This window comes from Bos indicus x Bos taurus, chromosome 10 (genome assembly GCF_003369695.1).
Source record: "Bos indicus x Bos taurus breed Angus x Brahman F1 hybrid chromosome 10, Bos_hybrid_MaternalHap_v2.0, whole genome shotgun sequence".
In the NCBI taxonomy this organism is placed as follows: domain Eukaryota; kingdom Metazoa; phylum Chordata; class Mammalia; order Artiodactyla; family Bovidae; genus Bos; species Bos indicus x Bos taurus.
In genome coordinates this window covers 52609873-52634346 of record NC_040085.1, presented here as the reverse complement: position 1 = coordinate 52634346, position 24474 = coordinate 52609873, and the positions used below count along the sequence as shown (strand labels likewise).

The 24474-nt window shown below is 38.8% G+C and overlaps 1 protein-coding gene across 4 annotated transcripts in view; it reads right to left on the bottom strand.

Annotated features, from left to right (window-relative positions):
* The window catches only part of DMXL2 (Dmx like 2), a 166995-nt gene that overhangs the window by 127788 nt on the left and 14733 nt on the right, over window positions 1-24474 (bottom strand). The window lies entirely within an intron of this gene.

Here is a 24474-nt window from a genome sequence, read left to right as displayed (position 1 = left end):
TGAAAGTAATAAGGCATTGAAGGCTGCAGTTGTGTTCCCAGGGTTCAAACCAGGCTTCAGGAAGATCAAGATAGAAATCAGATGCATTTTCCAATACAATTCCACATGGCTTAAAGAGCTAGTTAAATAGACATGAACCCCCGAGGCAGAATTACATGTACTACAGGCAAACACTAACCAAACTCAACTGCCTAAATAAATCCATGATGAAGCCTGCCTTGCCCCCTCCCCTCAAGCACAACAGGTAAGAGCGAGAGAGAGAGAGAGGCACAGAGAGACAGAGACACACAGACGGGGAGGAAACCAATTCAAAGTGGCTACACACACACATTTAAACAAAATAAAAAACAAACCAATATATAAAATGTGACAAATATTTGCTATGGAAAACAAAACACAAAGTCAAGTTCCTGGAAAATTCCCTTGTTCAACAGAACTATACTGAGCAAAACTACGTTATTTCTTCCTATTGCCACACTTCTTGATGTGTGCTATTCCTGTTTTGCAACTCTGTGAATTTTATGATGACACAAAGAGCAGAGGATGGGGACATTTTGTTGTTGTTGTTCCAAACTCAACTTACAAGTAAATATTCAAAACACCTAACAAGATAATTCTCAAATTAAAAAGCACCATAAATATAAGGTTTATGAGGTGTTTCCCCTGCCCCACTATTTCTACAGCCTTAAGCGACATGGTCACATCCTGCAAAATACAGATATCCAGTAGCCAGGGCTGACATCTGTTAACATCTAAGCCAGTAAGGTCCACATACGACTGTTAATGAAAAAGGGAACTGAAGGTAAAGACCAGAAAGACAGACACTATTTCTACCTGTTACCAAAACTTCCAATGTTACCAAATACCTTCAACTCCTGTGTTTATGTGTACCAAAAAGTTTCCCAAATGGAAAAACAAAAATAGAATTTTAAGCATAGGAAATATAGGGGAAAAAAATCACTCACAGGAGGAAATAACTACTTATACTCTCTCAGACAAGGCAGATTTGCTACACTATACATTCGAGAAAGCTAAATTGATTGGTAATAGTACAGGCAGAAAAGTCTTTACACTTACATTATTAAAATAACAAAAATAATCTTACCCTTAAACATTTCACAATTTCCAAAGTGCTTTATAGCATTACCTCAGCAAAGCAGATTGATGGTAAGAGCAAAACCTGACGGAAACTGGAATCAACACAGGCAGGGTTTTCAATGTCTGTTCTGCAGTACTACTTGATCTTAAGCAAGTTACCAAAGTTCTCTGAGCTCTTCCTTGTGGTAAAATGGAGGAAACAGTACTTACCTCACAGGATAATAGAATTAAAGTAGAAACTCTATCTACAGTGCTTAGCACACATCACTCATTAAAGAAACAAAACAGTGCGTGATGTCCCAAGTTTGGGATAGCAACTGGGAATACAAAAACCCAAGATGTGGTCCCAGGGAGTCTAACGGGGAGATCACCTAGTGAATCACTAATCACAATTAAAGGATGAACTGCCGCAACAGAGAGAGATGTGTTAAGTTACTCGCCGAAGACAAAAGGCATTCAATAAACATTAGGTCACTCCCTCTTTCACCTTTGCAACAAACCTGAGAGGAAGAGATTATCATTATATAAATAAACATTCAAGTTCATTTATTTTCCCAAAATTATACAGTAAGTGGAAGATATTCAAATTCAGGTCCTTATAATTCTTATGTTCTTTTCCCCTATATGACATATCAAAGAGACATGAAATAGTTCAGATAAGTCTTCTCTGGAAGATGGGCCATCCCCAGCAACTGCTGCTCCGGACCTGGGCTCCTGCTGCTCAGTCACTGAAGAGGATTTTTACTTCTCCCTAGATGGCCATAACTGCCTGACCTTTACTACAGGACATGTACCATGCTCCTCAGCAGTCGAGAATCTTGCCATCTTTCTGAACTGCAATAGTTCTCAAACCTGGCTGCATCAAAACCACCTAGGGAACTTGTTAAACATACAAATTGCTTGGTCCCACCTAAGACTTACTAAATGAGAATCTTCATGGGTAAAAGAATTTTGCAATATCTATCAAAATTACATACAACATACTCTTTGATTAGACAAGTCCTTATTCTACTATAAGCATACTTACAAAGTTTGCCAAAATATATAAAGAAGGATAGTCACTGCTTCATTATTTAAAGCAGCAAAAACTGAGAATAATCATATCACCTATCAGTAGGAACCAGTATTTTGGTCATTTGATGTGAACAGCTGACTCACTGGAAAAGTCCCTAATTCTAGGACAGACTGAGGGCAGACAGAGAAGACGACTGAGGGCATCAGAGGATGAGATGGTTGGACAACATCACTGAAGCAATGGACATGAGTTGAATTTGAGCAAACTCCGGGAGATGGTGAAGGACAGGGAAGACTAGCGTGCTGCAATCCATGGCATTGCAAAGAGTCGGACATGACTGGGTGAGTGAACAATATCATCATCAGTAGAGAAGTGGTTAAATTAATGAATATCCACAGAGTAGAATACTACACCATCACTAAAAGTTTAGGGACCACTGGTCTAAAACAGTCAAATCCTTTATCAAACTAGTAATTAACCATCATAACAGAACAATAATGTGTGGTACCAGGCTCCTGTGGAACCACCCTTAGGTAATGCCTACTATTTTATATAATATCCATCTTGCTCTTGCTAAGTCACTTCAGTCGTGTCCGACTCTGTGCAACCCCATAGACGGCAGCCCACCAGGCTCCCCCATCCTTGGGATTCTCCAAGAAAGAACACTGGAGTGGGTTGCCATTTCCTTCTCCAATGTATGAAAGTGAGAAGTGAAAGTGAAGTCGCTCAGTCGTGTCCGACTCTTAGCAACCCCATGGACTGCAGCCCACCAGGCTCATCCATCCATGGGATTTTCCAGGCAAGAGTACTGGAGTGGGGTGCCATTGCCTTCTCCATAGTGACCCCATGGATTGCAGCTTAACAGCCTCCTCCGTCCATGGGATTTTCCAAGCAAGAGTACTGGAGTGGGGTGCCATTGCCTTCTCCGATAATATCCATGGTCATGGCTAAAATGGAACCCATGAACTACTGCAGACAAAGAGGTGGAAAAGCACAGAAGTTGAATATTATAATTCTTTACCTTTCTCCAAAGAGTCTAAAGTACACATAACCCCCAAGTATGCAAGGACAGAGGACTCATATCAGTCACTACTGAATTACATGAATTCTAATTACATGAAGGCTCATAAGATTTTATGTGTGTTTATCTGGTTGCTACTATACTGAAAGGTCCATCAGAGCAAGGATCAGGTTCTTGCTTACCACGGTAGTCCCAGCACCCAGCACATAAGCAGCCCTCAATAAATACAGATACCTGTATAACAATAAATGATTCAAAATTATCCTATTTGCTTATCCTGATAAACAAATACTAACACAACTCCAGAGAGTACAGGATGTGGGCTCCTTTGTACTAGGTAAATAAATCTCTCTGACTTGGCCAAACATAAATTAGCTACTTCACATTTCTGGGTCCAGATGTCTATATACCTGGAAATTTGGTTAAGAATACGGAGTTCAGACAGTTGATATAAACTAATAATTTGGCCAAGTTTATGATGGTAGCTATACAAAGAAAGAGATATTTTGGCTCATCTTCCGATCTAATAGCATCATGGATTTAGAAGACTCACCAGAAGGGAATCTATCAAAGCCTTCCTTAATTATTTACCATTTATTGAATACCCTCTATGATCAGGCAGTCTGCTAGGGGCTGATATGAACATTATATCTTCACAGGCCCCCTTTCAAAGATGGAGAAACCAAGGCCCGGAAAGGATAAGTGACTCTCCCAAGTTCACAGAGTGAGGATTCATTTACGTCATAATAAAGATCCTTCTCTTTCCACTGCATCACCCCAACTCTCTTCCATTAAGATGTCTTAAAGGCCTATGTACATCTTTGTGAAAAGTGAAAGTTGCTCAGTTGTGTCCGACTCTTTGCAACCCCATGGACTGTATAGAATTCTCCAGTCCAGAATACCGGAGTAGGTAGCCTTTCCCTTCTCCAGGGAATCTTCCCAATCCAGGGATTGAACCCAGGTCTCCCGCATTGTGGGCAGATTCTTTACCAGCTGAGCCACAAGGGATTGCAGTCCCAAGTATAATTTCCCACAGCACCTAGCTCAGACCAGCAACTAAGAAGGTTTCTACAAAATCTATAATTACTCAAGAGATTTTCATTCTTTCAATTTTAGATCAAATGCAATTTTTTCCATTCTTCTTTATCAGAATTCAGTTTTACCAGAGGAAGAATTTATAGTGCAGGAAGAAAAGCAAGTACTCACTGGGACTACAAGCAAATACTAACACAGCTCCAGAGAGTACAGGATGTGGGCTCCTTTGTACTAGGTAAATAAATCTCTCTGAACTAGCTACTCTACATGTGGTACAGAGGTCACAGGATCGTTACAGGGAAGCAGGAAAATGGGCACTAAGCCCTTTCTGGAACAAATGGAATTGCTTAACTAAGTTCATCTTCCCTTGGGTTCCTGGGAGAACCATCCCTATGCCGTAGTACCATATACCAGTACGTATAACAGTATGACCTATAAAATATTTTATCCTTAAGTCAAGGATATGATTTGTCCAAACACAAAGATGAAGTCCAAGAAAAGAGGAAGAGTCCTAAAAAGCATCTTTTCCTTCTATTCATGTGGGAGTTTCTTTTATGGAAGGACTGAACTTTCCTTATGATGATAAAGAATAACTACTATAACTAAGAGATAATTGTATAGCCCAAGTTCTTAAGGCAATGATGTGCTCTAAAAATATCAACCCTCACTTCTTTTAACCTTACTTTTGGAGACCAAATCCATCCTATGAGGAAAGAGGAAAGTAGTCTCCTCTTTGAGCACTGAAACTAACTTTCCAACCTGGTTGAAGTTTTCAACCTGAGTCCTCTGTGTGTGAGTCATAGTTGATCTGGAGAGGTCTCTGAAATCCTGCAAATAATATTTAAAGTCAAGTGAATGTGCTGATTTTCCCAGGGACCATAAATCTCCTTTGTCTTAAAGAATCTCTTTCTTAGACAAAGTGTTATATTACCCCAAAATTATTACATGGAAGCTAAAAACTTGTGTATTTGTTATTACCAAGATTCTATGTTTTTAGTTGTGATACCCAAAATTTCATTAGGAGTCCTGTCAATTAGTTGAGGCTGAAAAACAAAGCAACTCTCTTCTACTTTATTAAAATGTTACACATGAAAAAAATGTCTCATTTTCTAATGCCATAAAATTCTCTGAATTAACACACCATCATGATCATAATATACTACTGCTTCCTCTAGTGGGTTCATTGTCCTTCTCAACAATTATTAAGTGTATCTGAATAGGCGTAACAGAATCTGCTTTAACCTCAGTTTTACAGATGCTCATCACTGTGACTATATTATTTTTAAAAATGCAAATAACTAATATTCATAACTCAAACACAGTTCTAATTTCTAAGATTTCCCTTCAGTCTTAGCTAAATTAAACTGTAAAGGAATGGGATCTTAGCTGCCTGACCAGGGTTGAATGAACCCAGGCCCTCAGCAGTGAAAGCACTGAGTACTAACCACTGGACCAGCAGGGAATTCCCAATTTTCGTTAAAATCTTACACAAACATGACCTTTACTAAAAGAAAACAGAGTACAAGTATATTAAACTGGCATTTTCTATGGAGTAGTTGGATGTTTTAACATCCTGGTAGTTGCAGGGTCAAAGTTTAAGATCACTGACAACTGCTGACAGATGGGTCTATATTTTAAAAAGAATAGCACTGATCAATCAAGAGGCACTAAGCATGTTGAAAGGTTTCACTAATGAAGTGTTATAGTCTAATTTAACAAGAAAACTCCACAGTGTTACTGTTAAGACTACCACCTCTCCCTTAGAGTTTTGATTCATATAAATACAGGGCACCCGTAATTAAAAGCTAGAAAAATAAATACAAGAAAAATCTGCCATTTATTGAAAGCCTGCTGGGTAACAAGTACTGTACTAGGCATTCCATATTCCTAGTCTTTCTTTCAAGACTGCAGTAAATCTACCAGTTAGTCATTAACCCCACTTTGCTATGAGGAAATGGAAGTTCACACAATTTAATCAAAATTTTAAGTCACAAGGCACACACAGTGGCATATAAATTTGGATCTTTTTGCGCTTTTATTTATACACTGGTAACAGTAAGCCCTATGGACTGGCCAGCACATATAAAAACTGAGAATTACCTTTCAACCTCATCAAATCTGTACTCTAAAGCTTAAAAGTAATTTCCCTCATCAGTTCAGTTCAGTTGCTCAGTCGTGTCCAACTCTTTGCAACCCCATGGACTGCAGCACGCCAGGCCTCCCTGTTCATCACCAACTCTAGTTTACCCAAACTCATGTCCATTGAGTTGGTGATGCCATCCAACCATCTCATCCTCTGTCCTCCCCTTCTCCTCCTGCTTTCAATCTTTCCCAGCATCAGGGTCTTTTCCAATGAGTCAGCTCTTTGCATCAGGTGGCCAAAGTATTGGAGTTTCAGCTTCAACATTAGTCCTTCCAATGAATATTCAGGACTGATTTCCTTTAGGATGGACTGGTTGGATCTCCTTGCTGTCCAACTGACTCTCAAGAGTCTTCTCCAACACCACAGTTCAAAAGCATCAATTCTTTGAAGCTCAGCTTTCTTTATAATCCAACTCTCACATCCATACATGACTACTGGAAAAACCATAGCTTTGACTAGATGGACCTTTGTTGGCAAAGTAATGTCTCTGCTTTTTAATATGCTGTCTAGGTTGGTCGTAACTTTTCTTCCAAGGAGTAAGTGTCTTTTAATTTCATGGCTGCAGTCACCATCTGCAGTGATTTTGGAGCCCCAAAAAATAAAGTCTGCCATCGTTTCCACTGTTTCTCCATCTATTTGCCTCATAGAGAATATTGAAGTAAAATACTACTTTTTAAAACTTCTACATCTAAAGAAATAGAATGAACTTTTTGGACATTAAATTATTAGAAATAGAGAAAATAAGTATCCGGTATTTCACTTCTTAATTTGTTCTTAATATGCTTTCCATGTGAAAGAATTTTAAGGTTAAGTATATTATATAGCAATATTAATATGTAATGTTTATGACAACTTTCAATTATTTTGTAACTACTGGGGATTTCCAGAAAATCATTTAACTTAAATGTTGATATTCTTAGGGAGACAGTCCTGATAGTATTCATAAAAATATTTCCCAGCTAAATTGTAATTAAACTTCCAACCCTACAATATGATGGAAAGAGTACATTCCTGAGAACCTAGGGGTGCTAACACTGACTATAACAATGGAAAAATCATAGTCTCTCTGTACATAGTTCCTCAATCAGCCAAATAAAAGATTGTGACTAGATCACTTCTGAGACTCCTTTCACCTTTAAACTGTGGTTCTGTTAAGTGTACACAAATGTGCTTCCAAATATCTTGATAAAAAGATCACGTAATCCAGTGTACACTATTTTACATAGAACCCTAAATATTTTATACCTTATGACTCTTTCCCCTACTCAAAGCTGACAGGAGACAAGGATGGGTCCAGAATAATGACCAGTGGCTAACAGATGGAAAGGATGAGCTATGCCAAAGTCTAGTCTGAGGAATTTAAGCCAAAGAAACCAGAATCAACAAGAATTGATCTGAAAAGTCATACATATTCAGGGATAAGGCAGCCATTAAGACCCATGTGCACTGTGAAATTGAAATCACCAGTTTGAGAAGCAAATGGATGAGATATCAAGAAATAAGTAAGAACTCATAAGAGAACATGTATCCAAACTATCTAAGAAGGGGCAGTTTGATCTTACCAGTTTTTTAGTTCAAATCACCCTGAAGCTCAGTTGCCCTCCTTGATGATTCAATGTGTATACAGAAATAAACCTTGCTTTTACTTCGGTTCCTCTGTCCCTTGCCCTGAGTGGAACCTCAACTGGTACAAAGACTGGGGACATGCAGAGCAGGGCTTCAAGGAAAATGTGGAATTGTCCAAGATATTGCAGCAGTAGCAATGAGGACACGCTAGGATAGAAAGCTAGCAAAAAAATGCATAACAGAGACACAGTTACTAAAGTAGTCATCTGTGATCCCTTGGAACCTGTATGTATCTGGAGAAAGGCTTTGGAGCACTAAATAGCCAAGTGTATTTTTTTCATCTTTGAAGAACAAGCAGCAAAAACCAATGATCAAGAATATGGTACACCTCTCACTCTCATACATCACTGCAGTATAAAAACATGTAACTTTTCTGGGAAACAATTTGGTAATATGAATTAAGAGACTCTAAAGAGATTTAAGTACTTTGATTCTATTTCTAGGACTCTATCCTGAAAGACATTCAGACATGCAAACAAACATTAAAACTAGTACCAAGATGTTTACTGCAGTATTATTTAAAGTCAAAAAAAAAAAATAATGGGCTCTGTGATGACCTACAGGAGTCGGGTGGGATGGGGAGGTGGAAAGGAGGCTCAAGAGCGAGGGGACATACACATCCGTATAGCTGATTCACGTTGCGGTGCATCAGAAACTAACAACACTGTAAAGCAATTATATTCCAATAAAGAATTTCACACACAAAAAAAATTGTTAATGGAAATCTAAATATCCCATAATAGAAAAATTATGCTTTATCATGTCAAGTGTATTGTCTACCATACTCACAGACCTTTCAAAGCAAAACTGCCCCAACCACAGTCCTTCTGAGAGGGCAGCCATGAGAGACACTCACTGCATACAACTGCTTGGACCAACCAGGGTTTGACACTGATTCTGAAGACCAAGAATTTAATACTAAAAATTATATTCTGGCAGGTAATCCATGATGTGGCCTGGCTTAAAAAGGTGACCTGGGTCAGATTCCAATTTCCAGATATTCAAGGAAATACTAAGAAATGTAGCAGGCAGTAATAGGCAGTAAAGCCCACAGGACTTTCTACACAAACACCAGGGCAGTCCTTTGCATCCTCATGTAAGCCAGGTTTAATGGATCCAACAGAGAGAGAGACTGCGATATTATGAGAGCCACAGAGACAAATGAACCAGGCTCCAGAGATGACCAGCTTCCTGATTTCCGAGGCCCAGCAGTACCATGTACGCCTTGTGTTACAAGATTCTTGGAAGAGTTTTCTTGTTGACTGAAAAAAAATAAAATACACAACCTAAAAATTCAGAATTATATTTTATTTGATGGACTTTCTGAGGACCTCAAGGCTGGGAGGCAGCCTCTCAGATAGCTCTGAGGGACTACTCTGAAGTAGTAAGGGAGAAGTTAGGATATACAGGAGTTTTGCAACAAAGACCAGGTAGTCAGAACATTAAAAGATCACTGTTAACTAAAGAAAACCAGACATCACAAGTTAATGAATTGAGCACTTTTCTATATATGGGAAAATGAAAGAGGGGGCTCACTGAAAGCATAGCTTGATATGCACCTTAGCTACCTAGGACCAGTGTTCCTTTCTTTGCCATCCTGAGTCCCCTGGCAGTTCACCTTTGGGGGTGGCTGCAGTGGCTGAGGATTGGCTGCAGGCAGCCCAGTCATCTCTGCCCTGTGTTCCAAGCTGCAACATCCTTTGTTTACTGATATGGCAGGCAACAGTTTTCATTCAGCCAGTCTTCTACTCTTCTATATTCTTACAATTCCCCATTACTTAGGTAATTTGTATCTTGACTTGTTCCATTTAACTCTGAACAAGTATTTACAGCAAGATGACTGTTGGGGATTCAAGTCAACAAATGTCTACTGAGCAGTTAGTGTGGACCAGGCACTCAGGGCATAATGCGATAGAAAACAGGCAAGGTCTCTCTATCATATGAAGTTTACATTTTGCCAGGAAAAGGGAGAGGCGGGAAGTTTTTGTTTATGTATTTCTAAATTTACAAAGAAGGTTTCAGATTCTCATTAAAAATCATGGGCAAAAATACAAAATACATCTATATTCACTTACTCAGAAAACTCCACTAAGCCAATTTTTTTTTAATTTAGAGGTTTACATAAAACAGACATCACAAAAAATAAACTTAAAATGAACATGTGTGTAACCACCACTTTAAAAAGACAGTATTTCCAGCAGTCCAAAAGACCACATGTCCCTTCAAAAGTACACTTCTCTCCTGCAAGCAGAGTAGCATTACCCTGACTTTTTTGGGAAACCACTTCCTTGCTTTGCTCTGTAGTTTTTCTACTTGTGCATGCATGCCTAAATAGTTCAGTTAGTTTTGCTAGTTCTCTTTGTGTACATGAAAGCATAATGCATATATTCTTTTATCTTGCTTTTTTTAGGTATATCTGGTCAGAGATAAATTCATGATACATGATACACATAGCTGTGATTCATTCACTTTCATTACTTATTATTACTTTATTAATATTACCTTTTATGTACCACAATGCATCCATTCTAAGTCCCTGAACAGCTTGCATATTAAAAACCATGCTGCTCTAAAAAACAAATAAACCAGAATGCTGCTCTGTATATTCTTGTAGCAATATGCTGCTAAGTCACTTCAGTCGTGTCCGACTCTGTGTGACCCCATAGACGGCAGCCCACCAGGCTCTGCCATCCCTGGGATTCTCCAGGCAAGAACACTGGAGTGGGTTGCCATTTCCTTCTCCAATGCATGAAAGTGAAAAGTGAAAGTAAAGTCGCTCAGTCGTGTCCAACTCTTTGTGACCCCGTGGACTGCAGCCTACCAGGCTCCTCCGTCCATGGGATTTTCCAGGCAAGAGAACTTGTAGCAATATACTGCATATTAAATGTTTTTCTCTAGAATATATATACAGAAGAGGAACTGATAGATCATAGAGTACATATATCTTAGATTTTGGTATATAATGATAAAACATTTTCCAAAGTAGCTGTATGAAATAATATTCTCACTATCAAAGTATAAGAATTTCCATTTCTGGATATTCTGGCCATCACCAGACAGGTCAAATAAATCTTTTGCAAATGTGGTAAGTATGCAATGGTATTTCATGATTTCAACTTGCATTTCTGATTACTATGGAGGAAAATTCCCTTTTCGTATGCTCGTAATTCATCTAGATTTTCTCTTTTTTGTGAAATGCCTGGTCAAGACTTTTATCTACTTCCTAAAAAGTTCTCGGTTCTTTTCTTGATTTGTAGGTATTTTTATATTCTGGATACTAAACCTTTGTTAAATATATGTGACGCAATTATCTTTTTCAAATCCATGGGCTACATTTTCAGATCCTTATAATTAGATTACAGTTATGGATTTTGGGCAGAAACAGCATAGAAATGTGGCCACTGTCTCACAGCATTTTACTAAGAAGCACATTCATCTATGTTGTCCCATCTCCAGTGATGTTAACTTTGATCAGGTGACAAAGGCAGGATCTGCAAAGTTTCTCCTCTATAAAAGTATTAATTTTCCTTTGTAATTAATAAGTATCTTGCAGGAAGATATTCCTACAAGCATCCCTTTGATGATTCTTACCTAGTCAGTTATTACTATTAAATATGATGGCTGTCTAATGGTAATTTTCTAATTCCATCATTGCATTATTAATTGACTTTCTTCTATAAGGAAGAGTTTTCTGTTTTTGGCTGAGCAACTTATTGGATTTTATTTCCCTGACTAGGCATTGAACCTAGGCACTTGGCAGTGACAGCATGGAATCTTAACTACTGAATCACTAGGGAATTCCTCTTATTTTTTTTAATTGAAGTGCAGTTAAACTGTAGCTGACTTACAACACTGTGTTAGTTTCTGGTGTACAGCAAAGTGATTGTTATACATACATATATTCTTCTTCATATTCTTTTCCACTAAAGTTTATTACAAGATACTGAACACAGTTACCTGTGCTATACAGTAGGAAGTTGCTATTTACCTGTTTCATATATAGTAATATGTATATGTTAATTCCAATTTCCTAATTTATCCCTTCCCTTTGAGTTTTCTTAATGATTTTTGCACATTAAGATCATGGACTCTTACCTCATTCAAAGGGTGATGATAATCTACTACCATCACTTATTTTCATATTCCAGTTGTCCCAGACTTGGCCAGTAGGAATCCTTCAAGCTAGCCCTGTGTTCTTTGACATATTCTCGCCATACTTTGAACAATTCCTTACTTTCTGGCGTAAGAGATTCCAGGTTCCATCCAGGCTTATCATCCAACCTAGAATCAGATGTTTCTCCAATGCTGTTTCCTATTAGTGGAAAATGGCATTTAAAAACCAAGATCTTGATGCCAGTCATTTCTGCCACTGGAGTACCAACCAGGCCCCTCTCAGCTGACAGAATAGGAAACAGATATGTCTGTGTGTATGTATGTGGACACCAACATACATCTTCAACTCTCCATTGAAAGGTTTAGAAGCAATGACTTCCAGGACATACATACATTCCCACCATATCTATATGTCTCTATCAGATCAGATCAGTTGCTCAGTCGTGTCCGACTCTTTGCGACCTCATGAATCACAGCACGCCAGGCCTCCCTGTCCATCACCAACTCCCGGAGTTCACTCAGACTCACGTCCATTGAATTACTGATGCCATCCAGCCATCTCATCCTCTGTCGTCCCCTTCTCCTCCTGCCCCCAATCCCTCCCAGCAGCAGAGTCTTTTCCAGTGAGTCAACTCTTCGGATGAGGTGGCCAAAGTACTGGAGTTTCAGCTTTAGCATCATTCCTTCCAAAGAAATCCCAGGGCTGATCTCCTTCAGAATGGACTGATTGGATCTCCTTGCAGTCCAAGGGACTCTCAAGAGTCTTCTCCAACACCACAGTTCAAAAGCAGCAAATCTTCGGCGCTCAGCCTTCTTCACAGTCCAACTGTCACATCCATACATGACCACAGGAAATACCATAGCCTTGACTAGACGGACCTTTGTTGGCAAAGTAATGTCTCTGCTTTTGAATATGCTATCTAGGTTGGTCATAACTTTCCTTCCAAGGAGTAAGCATCTTTTAATTTCATGGCTGCAGTCACCATCTGCAGTGATTTTGGAGCCCCCAAAAATAAAGTCTGACACTGTTTCCACTGTTTCCCCATCTATTTCCCAAGAAGTGATGGGACCGGATGCCATGATCTTCGTTTTCTGAATGTTGAGCTTTAAGCCAACTTTTCCACTCTCCACTTTCACTTTCATCAAGAGGCTTTTGAGTTCCTCTTCACTTTCTGCCATAAGGGTGGTGTCATCTGCATATCTGAGGTTATTGATATTTCTCCCGGCAATCTTGATTCCAGCTTGTGCTTCTTCCAGTCCAGCTTGTGCTTCTTCCAGTCCAGCGTTTCTCATGATGTACTCTGCATATAAGTTAAATAAACAGGGTGACAATATACAGCCTTGACGAATTCCTTTTCCTATTTAGAGAACCAGTCTGTTCTTTCATGTCCAATTCTAACTGTTGCTTCCTGACCTGCATACAAATTTCTCAAGAGGCAGATCAGGTGGTCTGGTATTCCCATCTCTTTCAGAATTTTCCACAGTTTATTGTGATCCACACAGTCAAAGGCTTTGGCATAGTCAATAAAGCAGAAATAGATATTTTTCTGGAACTCTCTTGCTTTTTCCATGATCCAGCAGATGTTGGCAATTTGATCTCTGGTTCCTCTGCCTTTTCTAAAACCAGCTTGAACATCAGGAAGTTCACGGTTTAGATATTGCTGAAGCCTGGCTTGGAGAATTTTGAGCATTACTTTACTAGCACGTGAGATGAGTGCAACTGTGCGGTAGTTTGAGCACTCTTTGGCATTGCCTTTCTTTGGGATTGGAATGAAAACTGACCTTTTCCAGTCCTGTGGCCACTGCTGAGTTTTCCAAATTTGCTGGCATATTGAGTGCAGCACTTTCACAGCATCATCTTTCAGGATTTGGAATAGCTCCACTGGAATTCCATCACCTCCACTAGCTTTGTTCGTAGTGATGCTTTCTAAGGCCCACTTGACTTCACAGGATGTCTGGCTCTAGGTCAGTGATCACACCATCGTGATTATCTGGGTCGTGAAGATCTTTTTTGTACAGTTCTTCTGTGTATTCTTGCCATTCTTCTTAATATCTTCTGCTTCTGTTAGGTCCATACCATTTCTGTCCTTTATCGAGCTCATCTTTGCATGAAATGTTCCTTTGGTATCTCTGATTTTCTTGAAGAGATCCCTAGTCTTTCCCATTCTGTTGTTTTCCTCTAGTTCTTTGCATTGATCGCTGAAGGCGGCTTTCTTATCTCTTCTTGCTATTCTTTGGAACTCTGCATTCAGATGTTCATATCTTTCCTTTTCTCCTTTGCTTTTCGCTTCTCTTCTTTTCACAGCTATTTGTAAGGCCTCCCCAGACAGCCATTTTGCTTTTTTGCATTTCTTTTCCATGGAGATGGTCTTGATCCCTCTCTCCTGTACAATGTCATGAACCTCAGTCCATAGTTCATCAGGCACTCTATCAATCAGATCTAGGCCCTTAAATCTATTTCTCACCTCCACTGTATAATCATAAGGGATTTGATTTAGGTCATACCTGAATGGTCTAGTGGTTTTCCCTACTTTCTTCAATTTAAGTCTGAATTTGGCAATAAGGAGTTCATGGTCTGAGCCACAGTCAGCTCCTGGTCTTGTTTTTGCTGACTGTATAGAGCTTCTCCATCTTTGGCTGCAAAGAATATAATCAATCTGATTTCGGTGTTGACCATCTGGTGATGTTCATGTATAGAGTCTTCTCTTGCGTTGTTGGAAGAGGGTGTTTATTATGACCAGTGCATTTTCTTGGCAAAAGTCTATTAGTCTTTGCCCTGCTTCATTCTGTATTCCAAGGCCAAATTTGCCTGTTACTCTAGGTGTTTCTTGACTTCCTACTTTTGCATTCCAGTCCCGTATAATGAAAAGGACATCTTTTTTGGGTGTTAGTTCTAAAAGGTCTTGTAGGTCTTCATAGAACCGTTCAGCTTCAGCTTCTTCAGCGTTACTGGTTGGGGCATAGACTTGGATTACTGTGATATTGAATGCTTTGCCTTGGAAACGAACAGAGATCATTCTGTCGTTTTTGAGACTGCATCCAAGTACTGCATTTCGGACTCTTTTGTTGACCATGATGGCCACTCCATTTCTTCTGAGGGATTTCTTCCCGCAGTAGTAGATATAATGGTCATCTGAGTTAAATTCACCCATTCCAGTCCATTTCAGTTCGCTGATTCCTAGAATGTCGACATTCACTCTTGCCATCTCTTGTTTGACCACTTCCAATTTGCCTTGATTCATGGACCTGACATTCCAGGTTCCTATGCAATATTGCTCTTTACAGCTTTATACATAATTTCTCTCTCCCTCTCTTGCTCTCTAAATATATATAAATACATACACAAATTTACACATTATAAACACATAACCCTGTTTATTTAACTTATATGCAGAGTACATCATGAGAAACGCTGGACTGGAAGAAACACAAGCTGGAATCAAGATTGCTGGGAGAAATATCAATAACCTCAGATATGCAGATGACACCACCCTTATGGCAGAAAGTGAAGAGGAACTCAAAAGCCTCTTGATGAAAGTCAAGGTGGAGAGTGAAAAAGTTGGCTTAAAGCTCAACATTCAGAAAACGAAGATCATGGCATCCGGTCCCATCACTTCTTGGGAAATAGATGGGGAAACAGTGGAAACAGTGTCAGACTTTATTTTGGGGGGCTCCAAAATCACTGCAGATGGTGACTGCAGCCATGAAACTAAAAGACACTTACTTCTTGGAAGCAAAGTTATGACCAACCTAGATAGCATATTCAAAAGCAGAGACATTACTTTGCCAACAAAGGTCCGTCTAGTCAAGGCTATGGTATTTCCTGTGGTCATGTATGGATGTGACAGTTGGACTGTGAAGAAGGCTGAGCGCCGAAGATTTGCTGCCTTTGAACTGTGGTGTTGGAGAAGACTCTTGAGAGTCCCTTGGACTGCAAGGAGATCCAATCAGTCCATTCTGAAGGAGATCAGCCCTGGGATTTCTTTGGAAGGAATGATGCTAAAGCTGAAACTCCAGTACTTTGGCCACCTCATCCGAAGAGTTGACTCACTGGAAAAGACTCTGATGCTGGGAGGGATTGGGGGCAGGAGGAGAAGGGGACGACAGAGGATGAGATGGCTGGATGGCATCACTGACTCGATGGACGTGAGTCTGAGTGAACTCCGGGAGTTGGTGTTGGACAGGGAGGCCTGGTGTGCTGTGATTCATGGGGTCGCAAAGAGTCAGACACGACTGAGCAACTGATCTGATCTGATCTGAACATATACATATATGGATATACACATATACATATGATGTCCCACTGACACTTCTAATCAGATTATATCCACCACAGGTTTCATTCTAGCTTTCCCACATTACATATTTTTAACTCCCTTCTTCAGTAATGAGAAATCTGGTTCCTATAAAAAAATAAATTTATTTATATACAATGTGGTATATTTAGTGTTTTAAGAAATATTTTGAAGCCTGAAGGTCATGAATAAAGAAAATAAACCCTTTTAAAAGCTTTATTGTTGTGTCTTTCAGACTAGATCTATAACCTACCTGGAGTTCACTTTTGTGTATGGGGTGACATAGAAGCCAAGTTTCTTTTTTTTTTCTATATAAATAAGAAAATGTCCCAGTACTACTGACTAAGACAATCAACCATTCTATACTACTGTACCATGTCATCTTTGACATAAATCAAGCATCAATTGGGAATTCCCTGGTGGTCCAGTGGTTAAGACTGAGCTTCCAATGCACGGGGGCACAGGTTTGATTCTCAATAGGGAAACTAAGATCCCACATGTCACACAGCATGGTCCAAAAAAAAAAAAAGCATCAAGGAATGTGTGAGTCTGTTTCTGGTGCTCTGTTTTGTTACTTTGGTATATTTTTAGGCCACCAACACCACACTACCTTAATGACTACAGCTTTATAAATCTTGGGCTGGCAGAAGTCCTCTCATCTTAAGAAAAAGACTTTTCTAATCTCGGCCGTATCTATTTTCATCAAATTTAGAATCATTCCATCACATCTCACAAATCCTCTTAAATTTTTGGCTGGGAATACATCAAAGTTATAAATAAGCTTGGAAATAATTAATACCTTTACAGTACTGATTCTCCCAGTCCATACATATCGTATCTACGTCCTGTTGTTTAGGTTTCTCAATAAAGTCTTATTAAATTCTGCCCACAGAAATCTTCTACATGTATTATTAGATTTATTGCTGATCCTTGATATTTTCTGATGATATGAAAAATAGTATCATAGTTTCAGGTCCAAGTAAGGATGACAGTATGTCTCTGCCACTGAATGCAGCTATTAAAACATGGACAAAATGCATGGAATAAATATTTTAAAACTCTTAAAAGTAAATGATAACAGGTGAACTAGGAAAGAACAAAATTTGAACTTTACTGTACTAGCAGAGAGTTTAAAGTTAGGATGATGAAACTGAAGCCTATTATACAGAGTGAAGTAAGCCAGAAAGAAAAACACCAATATACTAATGCATATATATGGAATTTAGAAAGATGGTAACAATAACTCTGTATGTGAGACAGCAAAAGAGACACAGATGTATAGAACTGTCTTTTGGACTCTGTGGGAGAGGGCAAGGGTGGGATGATTTGGGAGAATGGCACTGAAACATGTATAATATCATATGTGAAACAAATCACCAGTCCAGGTTCGATGCAGGATGCTCGGGGCTGGTGCACTGGGATGACCCAGAGGGATGGTACGGGGAGGGAGGTGGGAGGGGGGTTCAGGATGGGGAACACGTGTACACCCGTGGCGGATTCATGCTGATGCATGGCAAAACCAATACAATATTGTAAAGTGATTAGCCTCCAATTAAAATAAATAAATTTATATTAAAAAATAATAAATAAAAAATAAAGCTAGGATGAAACCAGAACACAGAGCTCCAGGAGCAGCAGTTTACTTTGGGCTCAAGAAATAGGAAAAGAGACTCTCAATTTTCCAAGAGAGGGAGAGAAAATTCCCCATTTATCCTGTTCTTTTCTCCATTTTCTCATATGTCAGCCCCAAGCAATCTCAGAGCTCCAACAGGAGGAGCTATAATCCCACAAGACTCGGGGGAATCCCTGGTACTTCCCTTTCTCTGCCCTACTGCTGCTTGGCCTGAACACAAACAGTCACAGGAAGCACAGAGCAGGGTAACTGAACTCTCAACTTTCCAGCCAGAGAACCACCAAGGGGAGCCCTAGCAAACCAGAAAGTATCAGAGAACTCACAAAAAGGGAAGAACTCGAAGAACAATCCAATGCTTATTTTTATAAATTTCTGGGCTCATCCCTGGGCAGCACATGCATAGATCATACCTAAAACAGCAGAATAAACACCCTGGGGATCTGAACTACTGGCAAGACCACTGCCCAGGTCTTACTGTATACTGGCCACTTGTTGCATATACACAGGTTATCTTCAAACAGCACCGCAAGGCCCTTGAAAATGGAACTGACACTGAAACTACAACCTATAGGAGGCCGGTCAGACCTTTTGGCATGAACCCAAATAAGCTGACTGCCTGCTGAATTAACATCCTCCACAGAATTTACACAAAACCTAAATACTGTGTCTCATAACACAATATTTTAAACAGCCCAGGTTCAATGCAAAATTCCTCAGCATACAAACAGCTGTGAAAATCTCATATGGGAAAAGACAATCAACAGACACAGATTTTGAAACTGTCACACATAGATGTTGAAGTGGCTACTATATAAATGCTCATAGAAATATGAATATCCTCAGACAAGTAATATAAGCTTCCATCTTAATCAATTAGTAAAAGAAGAGCAAAACAAATTCAAGGCATGCAGTAGTCAGGAAATAATAAAGATATAAGGAAAAATCGATGAACAGGAAATTGTTGTCCTGTGACAACAGGAAAACAATATGAACAAAATAAAAATCTAGTTCTTTGAAAGGATCGTGAGAGACTATTACAAACAACTATATGCCAATAAAATGGACAACCTGGAAGAAATGGACAGATTTTCAGAAACGTTCAACCTTCCAAGACTGAACCAGGAAGAAATAGAAATTACGAACAAGCCAATTACAAGCACTGAAATCAAAACAGTGATCAAAAATCTTCCAAAAAACAAAAGCTCATGGCCAGATGGCCTCACAGGTGAATTCTATCAAACATTTAAAGAGCTAATGCCTATTTTTCTGAAACTCTTTCAAAAACTTGTAGAAGAAATACTTTTAACTCATTCTACAAGGCCACCATCAACCTGATACCAAAATCAGACAAAGACATCACATACAAAAAAGAAAATCCAAGTCAATATCACTGATGAACATACATGTAAAAATCCTCAATAAAATACTAGCATACAAATATCAGCAAGTTATTAAAAAGACCATACACTATGATCAGGCTTCCCTCATAGCTCAGTTGGTAAAGAATCCACCTGTGATGCAGGAGACCCCAGTACAATTCCTGGGTTGGGAAGATCTGCTGGAGAAGGGAAAGGCTACCTACTCCAGTATTCTGGCCTGGAGAATTCCATGGACTGTATAGTCCATGGGGTTGCAGAGTCGGACACGACTGGATGACTTTCTTCTACACTATGATCAAGTTTGGTTTATCCCTGGAATGCAAGGATTCTTCAATATAAGCAAATCAATGTGATACACCATATTAACAAACTGAAAGATAAAAACCATATGATAATCAATAGATGCGGAAAAAGCTTTTAACAAAATTCAGCATCCATTATGATAAAAACTCTTAAAAAAATGGGCAGAGAAGGAATTTATCTCAACATAATAAAGGCCATATATGATAAATCCACAGGAAACATTATTCTCAATGGTGAAAAACTGAAAGCATTCCTTCTGAGATCAGGAACAAGACAAGGGTACCCATTCCTGCCACTATTATTTAACACAGTTTTGGAGGTCCTAGCTATGGCAATCAGAGAAGAAAAAGAAATAAAAGGAATCCACATTGGAAAAGAAAAAGTAAAACACACTGTTTGCAGATGACATGACATTATACATAGAAAACCCTAAAGATACTACTAGAGCTAATCAGTGAATACAGTAAAGTCACAGAAATCAAAATCAGTACAAAGAAATCACTTGCATCCTACACATTAACAACAAAAAATCAGAAAGAGAAATTAAGGACTCAATCCCATTTACTACTGCAACAAAAAGAATAAAATGCCTAGGAATAAATCTACCTAAGGAGACAAAAAGAGCTGCATACAGAAAACTGTAAGACACTGATTAAAGAAATCAAAGACAACATAAAGAGATAGAGAGATAGTCCATGTTCCTGGGTTGGAAGAATCAATATTGTGAAAATGGCTATACTACCAAATGCAATCTACAGATTCAATGCAATCCCTATCAAATTACCAGTGTTACTTTTCACAGAACTAGAAGCAAAAATTTCACAACTTGTAAATACAAAAGACCCCATATAGTCAAAGCAATCTTGAGAAAGAAGAATGGAGCTGGAGGAATCAACCTTCCTGTCTTCAGACTATATTACAAAGCTACAGTCATCAAGACAGTATGGTACTAGTATGAAAACAGAAATATAGACCAATGATACAAGATAGAAAGCCAAGCAAGAAACCCACACACCTATGGGCACCTTATGTTTGACAAAGGAGGCAAGAATATACAATGGGAAGAAAACAGTATCTTCAATAAGAAATGCTGGGAAAACTGGACAGCTACGTGTAAAAGAATGAAATTAAAACACTTCCTAATACAATACACAAAGATCAAGTAAAAATGGATTAAAGACCTAAATGTAAGACCAAAACTACATAAAAGTCTTAGAGGACAACGTAGGCAGAACACTCCATGACATAAATCACAGCAAGATCCTCTATGACCCACCTCCTAGTGTAATGAAATAAAATCAAAAATAAAGAAGTGGAACCTAATTAAACTTAAAAGCTTTTGCACAGCAAAGGAAATTATAAACAAGGTGAACAGACAACCCTCAGAATAGGAGAAAATAAAAGCAAATGAAACAACTGACAAAGGATTAATTTCCAAAAATATACAAGCAGCTCTTACAACTCAACGCCAGAAAAACAATCAAATCCAAAAGTGGGCAAAAGACCCAAACAGACATTTCTCCAAAGAAGACATACAGATGGCTAATAAACACATGAAAAGATGCTCAACCTCGCTCATTAGAGAAATGCAAATCAAAACTACAATGAGCTATCACCTCACACCTTGTCAGAATGGCCATTATCAAAAAAAGAGAAAAAAAATCTACAAACAATAAATGCTGGAGAGGGTGTGGAGAAAGGGGAACCCTATTACACTGTTGGTGGGAATGCATATTGATACAGTCACTACAAACATTATGGAGAACAGAACATTATGTAGATTCCTTAAAAAACTAGGAATAACACTGGTTCCCCAAACCAGAGATCAAATTGCCAACATCTGCTGGATCATAGAAAAAGCAAGAGAATTCCAGAAAAACATCTATTTCTGCTTTATTGACTATGCCAAAGCCTTTGACTGTGTGGATCACAATAAACTGTGGAAAATTCTGAAAGAGATGGGAATACCAGACCACCTGATCTGCCTCTTGAGAAATTTGTATGCAGGTCAGGAAGCAATAGTTAGAACTGGACATGGAACAACAGACTGGTTCCAAATAGGAAAAGGAGTACGTCAAGGCTGTATATTGTCACCCTGCTTTTTTAACTTACATGCAGAGTACATCATGAGAAACGCTGGACTGGAAGAAGCACAAGCTGGAATCAAGATTGCCGGGAGAAATATCAATAACCTCAGATATGCAGATGACACCACCCTTATGGCAGAAAGTGAAGAGGAACTCAAAAGCCTCTTGATGAAAGTGAAAGTGGAGAGTGGAAAAGTTGGCTTAAAGCTCAACATTCAGAAAACGAAGATCATGGCATCCGGTCCCATCACTTCTTGGGAAATAGATGGGGAAACAGTGGAAACAGTGTCAGACTTTATTTTTCTGGGCTCCAAAATCACTGCAGATGGTGACTGCAGCCATGAAATTAAAAGACGTGTACTCCTTGGAAGGAAAGTTATGACCAACCTAGATAGCATATTCAAAAGCAGAGACATTACTTTGCCAACAAAGGTTCATCTAGTCAAGGCTATGGTATTTCCTGTGGTCATGTATGGATGTGAGAGTTGGACTGTGAAGAAGGCTGCACGCCAAAGAATTGATGCTTTTGAACTGTGGTGATGGAGAAGACTCTTGAGAGTCCCTTGGACTGCAAGGAGATCCAACCAGTCCATTCTGAAGGAGATCAGCCCTGGGATTTCTTTGGAAGGAATGATGCTAAAGCTGAAACTCCAGTACTTTGGCCACCTCAAGCGAAGAGTTGACTCCTTAGAAAAGACTCTGATGCTAGGAGGATTGGGGGCAGGAGGAGAAGGGGATGACAGAGGATGAGATGTCTGGATGGCATCACTGACTCGATGGACGTGAGTCTGAGTGAACTCCGGGAGTTGGTGATGGACAGGGAGGCCTGGCGTGCTGCGATTCATGGGGTCGCAAAGAGTTGGGCATGACTGAGCGACTGAACTGAACTGATGACCCAACAATCCCACTACTGGGCATATACCCTAAGAAAACCATAATTGAAAAAGACACACGTTCCCCAATGTTCACTGCAGCACTATTTACAATAGCCAGGACACAGAAGCAACCCAGATGTCCATCAACAGATGACTGGATAAAGAAGCTGTGGTATATACATACAATGTAATATTACTCAGCCATAAAAATGAATGCATTTCAGTCAGTGCTAATGAGAGGATGAACCTTGAGCCTATTATATAGAGTGAAGTAAGTTAGAAAGAGAAAAACAAATATCGTATTTTAATGCATATCTATGTAATCTAGAAAGACAGTACTGATGAACTTATTTGCAGGGCAGCAATGGAGATGCAGACATAGAGAACAGACTTGTGGACACAGGGCCAGGGGGACAAATGGAGAAGACAGCACAGAAACACATACAGTACCATATGGAAAACAGACGGTCAACAGGAACTCGCTGTATGATTCAGGGAACTCAGATGAGGCTCTCTGACAACCCAGAGGGATGGGGTAGGAAGAGGGAGGGAGATTCGAGGAGGAGGGGATATATGATACCTATGTTGATTCATGCTGATGTATGACAGAAATCAACACAATATTGTAAAGCAATTATCCTTCAATTTAAAATAAATTATTTTTTAAAATACAGTTCTTTGAAAAAGTTCAATTAAACTTATAAACCTCTAGAAGTATACACAGAAAAGAAGACACAAGTTACAAATATCAAGAAAAGAAAGAATATCAGTACTAATCTTGCAAATAATAAAAAGATAAGATACTGTAAACAACTCCACACACATAAATCTAACAGTGAAACAGAAGAAAAAGACTAATTCCTCCAAAATGAGAAACTACAAAAACACACCCCAGATGAATTAATTACCTTAATAGTTCTTTAACTGTTAAAGAACTTACAGAATGATATCAATTCTACCTGATCCCTGGTAGAAAATAGAAAAGGAAGAAACACTTACAAACTTATTTTACAAAACCAGCATTACAATGATACCAAAACTAAACAAGAACAATATGAGGGGAAAAGACAATGGGTATGTTCAAGATGAACACAGATGCAAAAGCACTCAACAGAATATTAGCAAATCAAATCCAGTCCTATATAAAAAACATAATACACACCATAACCAAGTGGGATTTATACCAGCAATACAAGGCTAATTCATTTTGCAAAATATCACAATGTAACTTATCACACTAATAGCTTAAAGAAAGCATCACATGACCATATCAATGAAGAAAAATTGACGATATTCAAGATGTCTTCATGATAAAAACTTTCAGCAAAAAAGGACCATTTTTTTCAATCCTATAATACACATACATAAAACAAAATCTAGGACTAGCCAGTGCAGTAAGTACAATAGAGCAAATTAGATATTACTTAAGATAGGATTAGCAAAGGGATTTAGAAAAAAACGATTTCTGAAAACAATGAAAATACAGTAGAGATAGTTTTAGACATAGAACTAAAAGTCTAATGTATGTTTAATGTGTTAGTCTCATGAGGGCAATGGGGCAGAGACAATATTCAATGAGCTATTAGTCGAAAAATTTCCAGATTTGATGAAACACATCAACTCAGAGGTTCAAAAATCTCAAAAGTCCCAAAGAAGATTAAAAAAAAAAAAAAAGGCACACTTAGACACAACACAGTTAAACTCCAGAAAGACAAGAAAAATCTTAGAAGCAGTTAGAGGGAAAAAAAGCAAAAATACAGCTTCCAAAGGAGCAACAGGCTGGCAGCTAACTTCTCAACACAAACAGTGGAGGCCAGAAGACAAAGGATGACATCTTCAAGACGCTAAAAA